The sequence below is a fragment of the Canis lupus genome, chromosome 29 (genome assembly GCF_048164855.1).
Source record: "Canis lupus baileyi chromosome 29, mCanLup2.hap1, whole genome shotgun sequence".
Taxonomy (NCBI): Eukaryota; Metazoa; Chordata; class Mammalia; order Carnivora; family Canidae; genus Canis; species Canis lupus.
In genome coordinates this window covers 12,705,237-12,723,196 of record NC_132866.1, presented here as the reverse complement: position 1 = coordinate 12,723,196, position 17,960 = coordinate 12,705,237, and the positions used below count along the sequence as shown (strand labels likewise).

The window sequence follows — 17,960 nt, the reverse complement described above, 5'->3', positions numbered from 1 at the left end:
CTGAGAAAATGGTGTAAACAATGGATTCTCTCCCCAGAGAAATGCACATGTACGCATGCATGCAAAACTTGCACAGAGTTTCCAGCTCACGGATGCCCTGGAATCTGCAATTAAGAAATGCAAAGGGCGGACACCTGGGTAGCTCAATGGCTGAGCATCTGTCTTTGGGGCAGGTCATGATCCTGGAGTCCTGGGATCGAGTCCCACATCAGGCTCCCCCTGGGGAGCCTGCTTCTCCCTATGCCTATGTTTCTGCCTCTCTTTGTGTATCTCTCATGAATAAAAAAATAAATTATTAAAACAAAAAGAATGTAAAAGGCAAGAACTTTTCCCACTGCCCCAACTTCCCTTCTTTGTAAGCTTCCTAGAGGCCAGCTTCCAAGGAGACAAACTTTTATTCATCAGTCAAGTATTTATTGAGTCTGCCAGGGACTGCTGGGCACTGAGGACATAAGAGTGAGGGGATGCCACCGTTGCTCCCAGGGCACGAGGCAAGCAGGCAGAGAATCAGCACGGTGGAGGCTACTTGGTAACTGAGCCAGATGGATTGAGAGGAGCAAAGGGAGAGCCAATCCTGCAGAGAACTCCCGATTGTTGGGACAGTGAAGGTAGCAGGCATTTGTCACTGTTTATGTGTGCCCAGCATTTGAACCCCATCCTATTCAGAGAGAAGACCACCTCCTAAAACAGGCAGGTCCAGAATGATACATGACTTCTTCACCCTATTAAAGCCCAAAGTGCCAGATTCTTGTTTGCCAGCTTCCCTTACCCTTAGGGCCCAACCCACAGCTTCATCTGTACTTATCACAGGAAGGGAAGCCCTCAGTCTTGAATTAGAAGCTGGTGCAGCAAAGAAGTAGGTTCGACCCAGGGACTGGGATCGGCAGCAGCAACAGGTGTATCCAAGCTCCAGAGGTAGCTGTCCTGGTGATTCAAGGGGCAGCAACTAACCCTCAGCAGTGGTGAGGGGAGCACTGTGGTACAACCTTGGGATGTGTCCCCTGTGACTGGCACAGTGGTAGTCACCAGCCTGGCTCTGCAGCATCACCTGGGCCTTGTTCTTGGCTGCCTATCCCCAGGCACATTTTCTGGGCTCCTAGAGATACTGTGATTTACCCAAAACCCACTGAAATTTAAATGATCCAGTGTCAGTTTCTGTGCCTTGTACTCGTACACTCAACAGACGCAGCGATTTTCTGTGACCAGGACAGAGCAGAGTGATAAAGCTGGGCATGCACTTGGACTTCCATGGGATTACCTGCTTATTCCATAGAAATTCTGGTAGCTAACACCCAAAGGATGTCAATAGGACTCAAACTAGAGCTTCCTTACAACATTATTTGTTCTTTTTTTAACAGCTATTTTGTTTAGCACTCACTTTCCTGAACATTTGGTCTCTAAGGTTTTATATTTATAAATTTTCTACTTGGAATCAGTCTACTCTCATTTTAGACTGGACTAGAGAGCTCAGTTGACACCCATTTAGTGAGTGCTTCACGTGATTCGCACAGCAGGGGCAGTGAAGATACTCTACAGAAGTATAAGATACAGTCTCTGCCTTGAGGGTCCTTAGGATTTGGTTGTGAAGATAAGACATGAACATGTGTCAAGATAAAAAACCCGGTTCCCCGGATACCTGTCCTGGGAACAACACAATAAACCAAGTCCTAAAAAATAAAAATAAATAAATAAAAATAAATAAAAAAAATAAACCAAGTCATTATGTCACATAGGCAGAGGGATGGGATCGTAGATTTTAAACATTCCGAAATATCCTCATGTTGGAGTCAGCTCAAGACTTAACAGCTACATTTAAGATGGATAGGTTTGGACAGTTTGCTTCAACAATGAAGTTGTAGGTCATTGTCAACAATAGTCACAGAACAAGATTTTTGTTCGGCCCATTACCCGTCGCCACAGCTCAATAAAATTGTTATTGCTGACATCCAAGAAGAGGCAAGACAGGGGGCCAGAGAGAGGATGCTTTTGGGTTTTCATTTCAATGGGAAGTGCTCCAGAGGTCTTGTCTCACCATGAGCCTCAGTATACTTGTTATCTCAATAGGGACTTGTTAGCCTTTGAATCTCTCCCTAATGGGTTCCCAGAAAAACCTAAGAACAGGAAAAGGATGAGAACCGCAGGCTGAATCAGAAAGCACGTTAATCAAGTTCTGAAAGAGAAGCTCCTTGCAAGTTTGTCCCTGGATGGTGCCATTAACACACCTTTTTTTGTTGTTGTTCTTAGCACCAAATTTAAAATAAAAGTTTACGAGAAACCTGAGTGGAAATAGATTCGATGAGCCTTGCATTTAGAGGTGCCATCTGTTCAATTTTTCACCCTCGCAGAGTGTTAATATCTTCTGTGCGAAGACACCATGTGTCAGCATTTTCTGTGGGTTTGGAGTTACCAAACAGTTCATTTTTTACTCTTTGGCCCAAGTCGGCCAAAATTCCCTGAGTGTGGACGTCTTGAGTTTTGTATGTGTTTCCAGTGACCTCCTTGCTTGAGGGAATTTCCTTTGAAAAGCCTATTAGGAGAAGCGACAGAATTTGGAACTGACCTGTGTGCACTTATCCAAGAAATGTTGGGGGAAGAGGAAGGTGCAGAGGATCAGACTCTCCCGGAGAATGGCTGGTATCTATCTTTATGAATAACTTCAGCGAGACTTAAATGAGTTTTAAAGGCCCTCATAAAAGAACTAGGGAAAGTCACCGGGGGGAGGAAACATACAATATTTCTATTGCAACTGCCAGTGATCTTTATAAACTCTAATTAAGCCCGGATGGGGTATAAGATATCCCAACTTTTATAAATGACTCTGTCAACTGGACAATATGCAATGTTCAAATTCCCACAAGAATCACATTCATTTTCAATAGCATTTTAGTGGAGGGAAGAATATAAATATTCAGTTGGAATAGTATTTCACTCGAGGAAGAATATAATCTATGACTTATTTCCGTACCAAGGCACACAGCTCTGGTTTCTTCGAGTTTGGCTCTTCCCCTTGGAGCTGCAAGAGAAAAGCAGACGCTGTTGCTGTTGACGGTGTCACTGCCATGACTGCTTTTAAAACAGCTCCTGGTTCCCCGGCTTCTCCCCACCAGCAGGGCAGGCGTGTAGATTTTAAAAATCATAAAATTATTTTTTCCCTTGGCCAATGCATTAGTGATTTAAAAGTTTTTGAAATACGTGTTTGCTCATATCATTGATGGAGATTTAAAATATAATGACACTGTGCCTATTTTCAAAGGTAAAAGGAAAGAATATGAAGCAACATACAGAAAGAGAGAGAGAGAGAAATAAAGAAAAAGAGAAAGAGAAAGAGAGAAAGAGAAAGAGAAAGAGAAAGAGAAAGAGAAAGGAAAAAAAAAAAAAAAAAGAGCCCAAAAGCACATAGACGTCTGGGTGCATAGACATACAGGGCTAAAGTGGTCGTAGGAACTGGACGAGAAAGTTTATCCTTTAGTATAAAAAGGATAAAATCAACACAATTTTCAAAATGAGCTCTCTTTAAAAAATGGCATGCACATTTGAGATGTGACAGCAATCTCGTCTGTGGATGTGACCAGGGAAAAATTATGAAGGCAGCATGCCTGAGCCGCTTTCCCAAAAAAGCAGAAGTCTGAGCAGTGAAAGGAAGCTAAATGCTGGAGAAGTGAGCAGTCCTTTGGAGGCTTCGATGGCTGTGGCTGTGCTTAACTTTCAGCCAAAAAGAGATGCAAACGGGACCAAAACAGATGTAAGTCTTGGGCTGCTGAGTACTCCATGGGCTTCATGCACTAACCTGAAGATTTAGGCCCAGGAAGGGCACCATTGGTCAAACCACGTGGGTTGGGGGACGCTTCGTTAAAATAGTTTACGTCCCTTGGTCATGAATCCATCCCAGCCCATGGATTATCTTTATGATCAGGACTTTACTTCCCATGGGAGTTCTCATCACCACCTCTACACTCACTCTCCGTGACCCTCATTGCTTCCACTATGCTCTGTCCTCTCTTCCCTGGGCGGAATCCCTAGGCAACATCTCTCCAGGGTCCTTAGAGATAGGTACTACTCTAATCTCCATCTTACAGATGAGAAAGCAGGCACAGAAAAGTGAAATAATTGCCCAAAGTCACACACTGACTAAGGAGCAGGGCCGGGTCTTGAACCCAGACTCAAGTTCAAATACTATGCTCTCAGCCACTCTTCAATACTGGCCATCCTGGTTGTTTGTAGGAATATGTCATGTAGTGGACATCTGTTCCTATCATTATTAGCAATTGGTGTTGGCCTCTTGTGAAGTTGGTTCACTTGAGACAGTCTTCAAGAGACTACTGAGCTCTAGTTTTTTTGTTCTAGAAAATACCAGTTTGGTTGCCTACAACTATATTTCATGAAATAGGCATTCAATAAACATTAGCTATGATTAGCTAACGTGGTCATAGCATTATTAGCATTCTTGCTTTCTTATGAGTTGAGTTAGCTTGAGATAGTCTATAAGAGAATACTCTGGCTTGTTGTTTAGACAGTATTTGGTTTCTAGGACAACCAGGCTGAGGACCAGACTTTGTCTGAGTGTCTACTGCAGAGTTATCCTGGGAAGTCTCTGCCTGAGCATGTCTATGACACTTATCATCTCAGTGTTTTTGAATAAGACAATTCGTAATCAAGCTAGCTAAAAGAAAATAGAATAAGATTAGAAATTACATAAAAATTAAGATGAAGGGCAGCCCTGGTGGTGCAGCAGTTTAGCGCCGCCTGCAGCCTGGGGTGTGATCCTGGAGTCCTGGGATCGAGTCCCACGTCGGGCTCCCTGTGTGGGGCCTGCTTCTCCCTCTGCCTGTGTTTCTGCCTCTCTCTTTCTCTCTCTATGTCTCTATGAATAAATAAATAAAATATTTTAAAAATCAAGATGATTATATAATTATACTGAATTATAACAGTAATAAGATACATATTTTAGTTGGACAATGAATCTAGTTCAGAGCTTCCTGATGGCCAAGTAGAAAAAGAAAACCCAGCAAGACAGTTACCTTTAATTGGTAAAAAGTAGTTTATCACTTCTTTAGGAGGGGCAAACTTACTGGTACTGAAGCTTAGAGTTTATTGTCATCAAATAACAATAGGATAATGCATCTCATTAAAAAGTAGTTTTATGAAAGATCCAGACATATTTATAGTGATGCTTCTAATTCCAACCAATGATAGAAAGGTAGACACAGTATTGAGTTGGAGCACTGTTTAGTGGAGTTTCTGTCTACATCAGACTTTGGTACTATGACTTGCCATCAGGTTAGAGCCTAAGAGACTGAGAAGAATATGCCTTGGACATGTCAGTCAAGCGTCTTGAGTCTCAGGCATGCCTTTGGTGGGCAATACAGAGCATTCAACAATGAGCTGGCTGGTCAGAGTTGATTAGGAAGAGGTCTAGCCTTGTGAATGCCAACTGGAGATTGGATAAGAAGATTGATTTTGTTATGTTTATTAAGAAGCCCAACATGTATTTTTATCCCAACAATTTTACTTATATTTATAACAAGTATCTGTGGAACAAAGACACAGTAAAAGAGTATATTCATACCTCATATAGCTATGAACACATTGGAATGATTTCTCTACAGTTTTTCTATATAATCTTATTTTTTCATTTTATTTATTTATTTATTTGACAGAGAGAGAAAGAGCACAAGCAGGCAGAGCAACAGGCAGAGGGGGAGGGAGAAGCAGGATCCCCACTGAACAGAAAGCAGGACACAGAGCTCAATCCTAGGACCCTGGGATCAAGACCTGAGCCAAGACAGCCACCTGACTGACTGAGCCACCCAGGCACTCTTTCTATATAATTTTAAATAACTTTTCTACTCACCAAAGCATGTATATATATTTAATAATAAATCTATGTTTATATCTATAGCTCTAAATATCCATCTTAATATATATGTATGTGCGTATATTTATAACTGTGTGTATGTATTTTGATTCCATAGAAGATTCTTTGAGTTTCCCTGCTAAAGAAGTTTGAAAACTACTGGTTCATAAATTATTTTTATTTTTCCCCAGACTTTTGTCATCTAATATTGAGGGATTTAATTTAACCATACTTTATTTTTTTTAACCATACTTTAATTGTTGCCAAAACAATTTATTATTATGCCAAATTAAAAGTATTTATTTATTATGCTAAAATGGACATTCTCATCCATAATTCTCTGTGTACATCTTGACTGTTTCTTCCAGATAAATGCAGAGAAGTGGAATGGCTGATTCAAAGGATGGGAAGTTTTAGAACTTTTGGTATAGATTTTCCAGAAAAACTATGTACCAATACTTTCCTCCAGCAGTGGGCTTGCATGACTTTGTGACTTATGAACAGCAACAGTCAAGCTGGTCTCCATTTGCTGGGCACCTGTGCTCCACCCTGCAGTTTATAGACATCTTGCCAACAACCTTGCAAGGTTGGCCATCCTGCCCCATACAAATGAGGGTGTGAGGCTCGAAGTTGTGCAGAGTTACAAAGCAAGGAACAAGACGTGCTGGAATTGGAAGCCATTTCACGGGATCTGTCCGGCCTGTCTGCCTCCCACATTCAAACAGCAGTTGGCTCCTGACTCAGGAAAGAGAATCACCTGTTCTCTCATTCCATTTCCATCGATACCTCATTGGGTTTCCATTTCCGGAGTGCTATCTGAGCCTAACGGGGCTCCCTGTCCCACTCCCTTAGTTTAGAATGAGCCTCTCACCTTCCCTACTACAAGGTCCTCCTGGCTTTGATTGACAGGCAATATCATTTTAGAGTGAAAAGTATTATGTTGGGCCTTCCTAGATTGTGAATATAAGATCAGGGCTCCTCGATCCCGTCTGGGCCAGAAGCCAGCACAGGTCCTGAGTTCTCTCTATATCCGGCTTAGAGGACCCCACCACAGAAAAGGCAGGAGAGGATGGGGGAAGCAGCAGCAATTATATTAATTAAAATAAAATACTCACTTTCTTTTGGTCTCATATTCAGCAATAATTCACTCAGTGGAATTAGTTCTTTTTTACTTAAGGGCAATATGCCTGACTCATGGGTGTCTCTGTGAGCCAGATTTCATGGTCTGTGTCAGAAATCTCTCTCTAAATCCTTGTAAGTTGTGGTTCATCCTATACAATGCATTTTTGAATGCCCATGGGACTTATCCATAAAACTCCCTCAGCTGGCTGACGTTTCTCTTTCTTCCCACCCCCAAGTTTGGAGAACACAGATCACTTTAAATGCTGTGTTAAATCCAACCCATAAGATCCGGAGCAAAGAACACAGACTAACAAGACCTGTCTGGGCAGAGGCGCATCATGGCTGCCGGCTCCACCATCTTCCCAGCTGGCTTCATGGTCAACCCAGGACTCTCATCTTCTGCTGATTCTGATCTTTACCATTCTGGCCCTTTGAGGAATCAGCCATGCCACCACTGACACCCCTCTATATCAGCCTCCACACTTCAGCTGGGGGTAACTCCTCTGCCTTTGAACTCATCACTGACTCATCCAGACTCTCTTGTTTCCCTGTCTGCTCTGTCATTATCTTCTTACCTCCTGGCCAGAGGGAAGCTTACCTGTCTGTTCAACGAGATTCAACCCAGCCGTGACTCACCCCTTCCATGCCAGTGCTGATTAACACTGAGACTTCTGAATGGTGACACTCTGGCACCAACAAGCCCCTTCAGAGAGAGAACATCTCCCACACATGAGAGTCCTCAGTCTAATGTTGTCACTTCAATGACCCCTGTCCTCATGGCACTTAAATTTTAGAAGTCGAACATTCTAACAAGTTCTTAAAACACACACACACACACACACACACACACACAAACGATAAGGCAAATGTCAACCTTCAAATTAATTTAAAAATCTTCCTTTCCCTCACACCATACATAAAAATAAACCTCAAATGGGTGAGAAATTGACATGTAAAACACAAAACCATACATGGACTAGGATAAAACACAGGTGAGTTTCATTATGTAACTGGGACGTGGGAAGGTTTTCCAACTATGACTCCAAATCCAGATGTAACAAAGAAAACATTGAGTTAAAACTTTGTTTTGTGTGTGAAAAAGATCATAAGTCAAAACACAAATGTTAAACTGGAATAAAATACTGTAGTTGCCACAAACATCACAGACAAAGGTTTATTACCTTTTATGCATAAAGAACTCTTAAGAATTATGGGGGGGAAAAGAATAAACTTAACAGAAAAATGGGAAAAGACATATACAGAAAATTCACAAAAATTGTATAATTGTGTAGACATACACAGTATGCACAAATGAATATACAATTGACCTTTGAGTAATGTGGGGGTTAGGGGCACCAACCCTGTGCACAGTAAAAAATTCATATATAACTTTGCACTCTCCAAAAACTTAACTATGAACAGCCTACTGTTGACCAAAAGCCTTACCAATAACAGTCCATTTACACACATTTTGTGTATGTACTCTGTACTGTAGTCCCATAATAAAGTAAGCTACAGAAAAGAAAATGCTTTTAAAAATATTGTAAGGAGAAAATACATTTACAGTTCTGTGCTGTATATATGGGGAAAAATTCCATGTGTAAGTAGACCCACACAGTTCAAACCCACGTTGTTCAAGGGTCAACTGCATGACCCTTACACACTAAGAGACGTTTAACGTCACTTAGATAAGAAAAATGCAAATTAAAACTGTACAGAGATACAATTTCCCCTGAATCTGATAGGCAAAATGTCAAAAATTTGATAACATCTTCTTGATGAAACTTCGAGGAAATGGGTACTCATACATTGCTAGCAGGCAGCATCTAATTATGCATGCATTTACCTATTGGCCTAGAAATCCAACTTCTAGGAACTTCCTCCGAAGATATACCTCTAGGAATATAAATAATTATGCATAAAATTATTCCTTGAAATTGTGATTTATAATAGCAAATTACTAGAAGGAGTCTAAATGCCAATACTTAGGAGAATGGCTGAATAAACAATGAAACAGACTCACAGGGAAGTAACATGCAGATGTTTAAAAAAGGGGATGAAGAAGACTTATATGAACTGGTAGATGATAATTCTCATGATATATTGTTAAGTGAGAAAGAAAATCAAGATGGAGATATATATATATATATATAATGTACTACTTGTGCGTAAGACAGAAGGAAAAATAAGATATTCCTGCAAAAGAAATACAGGAAGCATAAGCCAAGAAATGAGTTAAACTGGCTATTTACAAGAGGTAGGTGGGAACATAGTTGAAGGAATAAAGAAAAAAATAAGATTTTCATGAGTGTATAGTTTTGACTGTTGAATCATGTTTATATTCACACATGGAGTTAAATCAGAAATGATGGAGAAGACCCTAAATTTGTATACAAATGGAAATAAGCTGACCTAACTATACATGAAATTGATAGCATAATCACATAGAAGGAAGAAAATAATCTAAATAAGTTTCGAGCATATTCCTACCTATACACTGTCAGCGGGATATAGGCTGAAGACATAAAGGACCTCAACTTGACTCAGTAGGTTAGTTATTGACAACAGTACTGGTAGAGTGTTTCTGAAATATTGTATGGTGAGATTGAAAAAATATGTAAATATACTGATGTTGCTGGGAACCAGGCTTCCCCCCCACCCCCCCGCCTGTGGATAAAGGGAGATAAATAATAGGAAAAAAAGGAGAATCATGATTTTGGGTTAGACCTGAAGGTATCAGGTGTGTGTGTGTGTGTGTGTGTGTGTGTGTGTCCTGTTCACACACCCCTGTATGAGGTGTGGGAGATGGGACATGTTAGGCTCAGCTAGCCTTCTGGGGAATGGGTCCATCCTAGGTATTGAAGAAAATGGGATGATTAAAAAGCATGTTATAGTTTGCAAAAAAAGGAGACACAAAGTCACAGGAAACTGGATCCTATTTTTAGCACATTGTTTGAGGTAGCTTAGCCAAGTGGGAAAAGCTTAGGCTCTAGAGAGACCCAGAGAAAGGACTTGCAGTGCCAGCACGTCTTGTTCCTTGCTTTGTAACTCTGCACAACTGGGTCTCTTTGAGCTTCACACCCTCATTTATATGGGGAAGGATGGCCAAACTCATAAGGTTGTTGGTGGGACCCTATGAGAGATGTCTATAAATTGCAGGCCAGAGCACAGATGCCCAGCAAATGGAAATCAGCCTGACTGTTGCTATTCATAACTCACAAAGTCCTGCAAGCCCACTGCAGGAAGGAGGTATTGGTACTTAGTTTTTCTAAGTTTGTCTGGAAGAAATGATCGAGTTATACACAGAGTTATGGAGGATGATGTCCATTTATAGCATAATAAAGAAATACTTTAAAAGTGGGTAACAATTAAAATATGATTAAATTAAATTTCCTAAACCTAGATAATGAAATCTAGGCAGACATATAAATTAAATATATAAAAATAGTTTTAAAATGATAGTTTTTAGGGATCCCTGGGTGGCGCAGCGGTTTGGCGCCTGCCTTTGGCCCAGGGCGCGATCCTGGAGACCCGGGATCGAATCCCACGTCGGGTTCCTTGCATGGAGCCTGCTTCTCCCTCTGCCTGTGTCTCTGCCTCTCTCTCTCTCTCTCTCTCTCTCTCTATCATAAATAAATAAAAAAATAAAATAAATGATAGTTTTTAAAGTTTATTTTAGCAGGGGAATCTAAAGATAAAATGCAAATATATATGCATAGCTAAATGAGTAAATATACAGATAGATTTATTTTTCATTTAAAAATATGTAATTACTTTGGTAATTAGGGGAAATTACATTAAAATCATGCAGACGAACTGAAGATACTATCTCTGTCATTCCTTCTACGTTCATTAGTTGGTGTTTGTCGGTGAAGAAAATCTTTCCCTTCTCCCTCTCCCCCAGCACCCAAAGGCTTTTGTTTTTCTTTTTGTTTTGAGTATCACTATGGAGTTCTGGATTCTTTGTGCTATGATCCATAACTTTCTGCTGCTCAAATTGTCCCGAATTTGGCAATGGGAACTCCTTTAGCTGGCTCCTGTATCTTTTTGACATCTCCCCATCCATCTTTGAGGACTTCCTTGCTTTCTGGCTCAAGATACTCTGGGCTCACTCTGCACTTCTCTCTCCCCTGGCAGTTTCTCTGAAGAACCCCAGTTTCTGTTAATGGAAACTTTGGTATTTAGAAAACAAGATCTGGACACTAGCAGGGCTCGTTGCCCCTAGAGTGTCACTGCTTCTAGAATCTTCCAATACACACTCAAATGTGTTACTATCTGAAGTCTCATTTAAAAAGGGTTTTTCATTTCCGTACAAGATAAAAAATACTAAACCTAAAGGTTTATAGCATTTACTCCCTTTTTCTCCCCTTTAGGTCTCCTTGTTGTATTCATTGGGATAAGGGGTGGAGAGATGAGTTGGACAATAAATAAAGAGGCCAAATGGATTTACACAAGGGCCAGTGCCTCTCTCTGGGATTCCGGGATGTAAGAGAAGCGAGTTGGAATTTCAGAGACACAGAGGAGATGTTAGGGAAGCAGCCACAAAGAGAAGCAGAGGTGTTTTCAGAAGGGAGATGCCTACTCAGGACAGAGTTTTAAGAAGCTTTGCTGTCTCTTATGTGATAAAATTTGCATTTTCTACCTCATCAAGAGACTTCAATGAAGACATTATTTCTCTAGACCTTTGGATTGGTCTCATGTTTCTTTCAATGGGGACACCAAGCAGAAATGGTTCTTAAGGCAAATTCAAGAAGGCCTGGAATTATATTGGATTATAATCATTAAGGGAGCATTTCGTGTAAGGAGCTAAATATCACCAATTCCTATCGTCAGAGTGGTGGAATGAAAAATAAATACACTCTGGAATCCAAAATGGTTTTGTAATCCATCCCACCACCTAGTAGTTACACAATCTTGGCCAAGGTACTCAACTTTTCCAAATCTTGTTCTATCTGGAAAAAACATAGACAACTTGGGAACAGTCCGAGTTTACCAGTGTCCTTTCAATGGAATGTGGGGCATTGTTGAAACCAGTGTCTCAACTGGGGTGATTTTTGTCCCAAGCATTATTTGGGCATTTCAGAGGATATTTCTGGTTGTCACAACATGAGCATTGCTACTGGAATCTACTAGATAGAGAGCTGGGATGCCGTAAAACATTCTATAATGCACAAATCAGCCGTCCACTATGAAAAATCATCTGTCCCAGAATGAGATTAAGAAAACCAGGTCTAAACACATCCTTCCTGGGGGCTGATCTGATTCTTTAGGGATCTACACCTTTCATTGTTTTTTAACTACTTTACAACTCTACAAGTTGCAGGAAACTTACAGGGATGCAAGTGATTCTCGTCCATACAGATATAAGTGCATTTTATCCCAGAAGAGAGGCAAGTGGTTAATACCAGGGAGATACTGACTAGTTGTGCATCTTTAGCAAATTCATTTCAGCATTCTTGATTACTTCTATATGCATCTATTCAAAGGCCTTTCTTTATACCTATTGCATCTTACTAGTTTTCTCATTAATTGTTGAGTTAAAAGATTTGACATGGGTATTTTGCACACAAGCTGTGATTCTATTCATAAAAAAAAAATTAGACTTTAGCTCTACTATCCAAAAAAAGAAAAAAAATCTTCTCCAGATTACAATTGGGTTAACAGTCCAGCATGAAAAACCATCATCCTTGCATTTAGTAGTGTCAAGGCAATGCCACTCTACTTCTTTTCTCTGGTGGACTATGAAGCAGGTTATTTGTCTTGATACTCCGGGACTCTCTTTTCTTTCCTTTTCTCTATTCCCCACAAAGTTTTTCTTCCCCCTTCTAAAAACTCCTGTACATGCCAGATCTCTTCCCTCCCCTCTAATAAAAATCATTTTCAGAAAGAGACCTACTAACAGTCATTTACAACTTAAAGTCAATTTAGTTCAATAGGTCACCTCTTCCAGGCGCCCCCAATAAAAGAAATAAGGTATTAATACACACTTTGTGGGGGAAGCAGTTTTGTAGAAAGAAGGGGCTCTCTGATAATACAGATACTGTGCCACAAAGGAATTGCCCACCCTATTTTGAGCCCACATAGGGCCTTGGTTTTTCTCTGGTAAGCATTGAGATCAGCGGGGGACGATGACAAGTAATGTATCTGAATATAAAGGACCCATGAAACCTAAATTAAAAGGGCTTTAGCAAAGCGAAGTATGCACATTATATTTTTAAAGATCACATGCAATGACAGGGCAGTTAAAGATGAATGGGATGGGAAGGGATTTTGCTTTTAGGAATTTTGTGGCCTTTTGAAAACATTTGAAAATGTAATATTTTCTAAAGGATTTCTTAATCATTCCTGTCTTGTCCATCATGGGAAAAAAAATGTGATGTTTGCATTTTTCTGCATTTCTGAATCTCTGCCATTTGGACTTATTTAAGTAAACTGTCTCCTGAGATGTAATACAATGTGAATAAAACACAGCCTGATCCATAGCAAATACAAATCGTATTCATTTATCCTTTGGAGTACAAACTTCAACCGTAACTAAATACAATATGCTGGCTCTTTTTGTGCTTTTTTATGAACTTTTGAAGCAGGTTTGTGATGAATAGATTTTATAGGATTATGCAGTTATAGTTGGCTTTTAAATATTTCAGAAAGAAATCATAAACATGACCTCATATGTTAATAAATCAATTATGGAATGCTGTTTTATACATATGTTCAAAATATGACCCTATCCAGAAACTCCTTAAATGCGTCCTAAGAAATAACTTTAAACTCTTATTCAGGAGGCTCTGGTTTTCAAAACACTGTATGTTGGAATTCTGCTGCTCCATATAAAGAAAGAAAAAGTTTCTTTAACCTAAATATATATTGTTTCTAATACATTAAATATTAAAGCCATGTTGAGGGTGCGACATTTGCTCTCCATTAGGCCTTTTCTCTCCTTATTTTCTCCTGCCAAGTTGAAGCTACGAAGTAAAGGCAAGAACAAGAACAAACCTACCAAATGGGTTGAGTCATTGACACAGACCTCTTGGGCTTCCATGTTCTCGGTTCTGTTATTTTTTTATATTTGCATTACTCTTTGATTCAAAAGGTCATGAACCACGAGGAGAAGTTTAATGGCTGTGATTTGCCTAAATGATTAAGATTTCTATAAGACCACTTTTTGCTTCCCAGCAGTTGAACTTTTAGAACTGTTACTTACTCGTTTCTCTGTGTGATAGTCAAAATGACTCCAGGACAGCTCCAAATGCTGACAACAAAGACTCTTTTGTTCTCTATAAATGTACTTTAAGAATATTTAATATTTCTTTATTAATTATTGATCTTTGGCCCTCATTATTCAATATTTAACAGCATGATCAACCAGGAAAATAATTCAGCAAACTCATCTTTAAAAGTGGAAATGGATCGCCTGGGTGGCTCAGTGGTTGAGTATCTGCCTTTGGCTCTGGGCGTGATCCCAGGTATCGAGTCCGGCATGGGGCTCCCTGCATGGAGCCTGCTTCTCTCTCTGCCTGTGTCTCTGTCTCTGTGTGCGTGTGTCTTTCGTGAATAAATAAAATCTTAAAAATAAGAAAAAGAAAGAAAGAAAGAGAAAGAAGAAAGAAAGAAAGAAAGAAGAAAGAAAGAAAGAAAGAAAGAAAGAAAGAAAGAAAGAAAGAAAGAAAGAAAGAAAGAGTTGCCACTTTCAATTGGGAGTAGATAATGCCACCTAATCCTAAATTCTAGTTTTAAATCATGGCTAATGAACCTGAATTATGTTAGCAAGCATCAGACAAAATAAAAATATTAAAAGTCCAAGGTGCAGATAATAATTTCCAACTTAAAGTCCTGTGTTCAGATTTTTATAATTATAAGATTGGAATTGGGCTTTAATACCTCATCTTCAAAGCACTAAATGCTTAGGCCAGCAGTTTCAGTTGTATCTGCCTTCAGAGCCAGACAGGTAATAGAAATGATTAGAGCAGACAGCCAGTAGAAAGATATAAGGTAGGAGAGAGTAAATGAACTGTGACAAATGGGGGAATGTATCTTCCACCTGAGAATTACAGGTGAGATTTTGCTTTTTAATGCTACCTTGCTGAATAAATAAAATGTCCCTGGGGTACCTGGGTAGTGTAGTCAGTAAGTATCTGACTCTTCATTTTGCTCAGATCGTGATTTCAAGGTTCTGAGAGTGAGTCCCATGTTGGGCTCTGTACTCAGTGCAGAGTCTGCTTGATATTCTCTCTCTTTCTCTCCCTCTGCCCCTCCTGCTTGTGCTCTCTGTCAAATAAGTACATTTCTATTTTATTTATTTATTTTTAAGATTGTATTTAGTTATTCATGAGAGACACAAAGAGAGAGGCAAAGACATAGGCAGAGGGAGAAGCAGGCTACCCAAGGGGAACCCCATGCAGGACTCAATCCCAGGACTCTGGGATCATGACCTGAGCTGAAGGCAGACGCTCAACCACCAAGCCACCCAGGTGCTCCTAAGTATATTTTTTTTAGAAAATGCTTTAAAAATGTCCTTGTTGCCATACTGAGATCATCACTCCCACAGTGTGCAGCCACAGGTCTAAGCCACCCAGGAGTGCTGCTAAATATTCAGAGTTAGTGAACACCTAGCCTTTTTCAAACCCCTTCTGTTGTTTATTCTGTTGTTCTTGTTATTTGTCTACTTGTTTGCATTACTAGAGTTGGAATTCTCCCAACATTGAATGGAAACGTCTGCTTTGATATAAGTCAGCGTTCTTGTTTGTTCACTATAGTCAGGGAGAATTTAAATCTTAGCCTATGGAGGTGAAGGTACCTAAGAGTTCCATTCAACAAACTCTAATGACTGCATGAACTTCCTCTTCACTGTTTCTAGGGAGTGCTCATTCTTGGTTAACCTCCTGAGTGTATTTTTCAGAAGAAATCTTTGTATTCTTTATCAAATTATACATTAACCTTTCTTTCTCTAGAATAAAACTTCCACTCTTTGGCTTTGCCTGATAGGACCCATTTTCTGTTCCTTGGTCTGCTTTTTGGGAGTGACCACCCCAGGCATTGTATCTCTTTTTCTTCTCTGGAGTCAGAGAAGGGACAGAATGTGGTTAGCACTAGGTGAGTCTGAAACTCAACTTTCTCAGCAACATCTATGTATGTTTCTTCTCATTCTTAATTCTTTTGACCAAGAATCCCACAGCGTTATCATAATCTTAGCCTAGAATACTGTCAGCTGTGCATCCCATAAAAATTATATGACCCCCACCAAGAAAACTACTGATCATTTTGGAAGATATTTGTTTAAGAAAAAAATGGAGTATTGGGTCTTTTATCAGAATGATAAGACTGAATGTCATAAGTTGGAAGATGTCAATTATTTCCAAAGTAAAATGAATTTAAATATGATAGCAATAAAAATCATAAATAAAAGTGCTCAAAAGTTGTGCTATAACAGTTGTGAATTGCAAATAATTATTTAAGAAAAGATGTATGAGGAAGAACTAACCCTAATTGTGTGCTGGTAAATGGACTTTCAGAGGAAAAGAGAGAGTGCGTGAGTGCTATGAAATATAGTGTTGTCAATTTCTGTGGTGTAAGTACTCCCATGATGGGTCAATTTCAAACTACTGACATGACATCATCGGATATGGTGCTGGAAAAAGATGTGCAAAATTGACTTTTGTGAGCTGGTAAAAGACAGCTCTAGCACATCACTGACTGAAGCACATTAAAACAATATTGTAAAAGAATACCAAAAATATTGTAAAACAATAATTTTAAAAGCATACTATTACTAAAAAGAGAGAGATAGAAAGAAAAAGATAGTAAAAGGAAAGAAAAAAGGAGAGATCAGTGTAACATGATGGATATCCCCCAAATGGATATATTCTCTATAAAAGTATAATATAATGACAAAGAATATATTCCAAACTACTGAAAGAGGGAAGCATTTTAACAAATGATATTGGGACATTGCATAGAGGAGGAAGGAACATCGGAAATAATGTTGAACATCATCTCACACTGTACACTAAAATCTGGATGAATTTGTTAATGAAGAAAAATCAGAAGAAAAGTATGTGATTCAGACTTGTAGAGAAGGGTAGAGCTCTTAATGACTGAAGAGATGGAGAAAATATAAATAACCAGATCAATATATTTAACTAAATAAAAATTGTTAGAACATACAAATTAAAAATCAAACAGAAGGACTTCTACTTCTGAATAAGTAGAAGAACCATAGAGCAGATTTATCTTCTCACTTGAAAGAACTAAAAATAAGGAGACAAAAAATACCAGTAAAAACAATTTGTGAGATCCTGTACATTAAGCAAAACTAGACAGTGATCCTTGAGAGAAGTGAGGCAAATGAGATGAGCCCTATGTTGCCCTGGGTTGCTGTCTTGAGAGTTTCTAGGCTGCAGTGCATAAAGGACAAACTAAGGCAGAGCCCAAGGGACTCTGGGAGTTGAGGGATGCACTAAAGCAGTATTTAGTGGGAAATTCATAGTGGAAATACTTACATTATGAAAGAAGAAAAGTCTCAAATCAATGACCTCACTTTCTATCTTCAGAAACTGGAAAAAGAAGAGTAAATTAAACCCACAGTAAGAAAAAAAGAAATAAAGATCAGAATGGAAATCAAAGGAGTAAAAAACAGAATATGATAGGGGTGTCTGGGTGGCTTAGGTGGTTAGGCAGCCAACTGTTGATTTCATTTCAGGTCGTGATCCCAGGGCCCTGGGATTGAGCCCCGTGTCAGGTTCCCTGCTCAGTGGGGAATCTGCATGAAGATTCTCTCTCTCCCTCTCCCTCTGCCCCTTCTGTTTCTGTCACTCTCTAAAATAAATAAATATATCTTAAAAAAAAAAGAACACGATAGAGAAAATCAATGGATATATGAAGATTTCTCAAAACTCTGTAATGAGAAGTAAACAACCCAATAAAAAGGGCAAGAAATGTGGACAGGCATCTTACACAAGAAGACATACAAATGACAAATAAGCAC

General features: G+C 39.4%; 1 long non-coding RNA gene across 1 annotated transcript in view; it reads right to left on the bottom strand.

Moving 5' to 3' along the window:
* Positions 1-2,833: 2,833 nt before the first annotated feature.
* The window catches only part of LOC140620799 (uncharacterized), a 27,208-nt gene continuing 12,081 nt past the window's right edge, over positions 2,834-17,960 (bottom strand). Inside the window, exons 2-4 of the long non-coding RNA XR_012020503.1 lie at positions 17,476-17,529; positions 4,693-4,861; positions 2,834-3,013 (exon numbers count right to left, since the gene is read on the bottom strand). This is a non-coding gene — a long non-coding RNA (uncharacterized lncRNA). The remainder of the gene's footprint in view (positions 3,014-4,692; positions 4,862-17,475; positions 17,530-17,960) is intronic.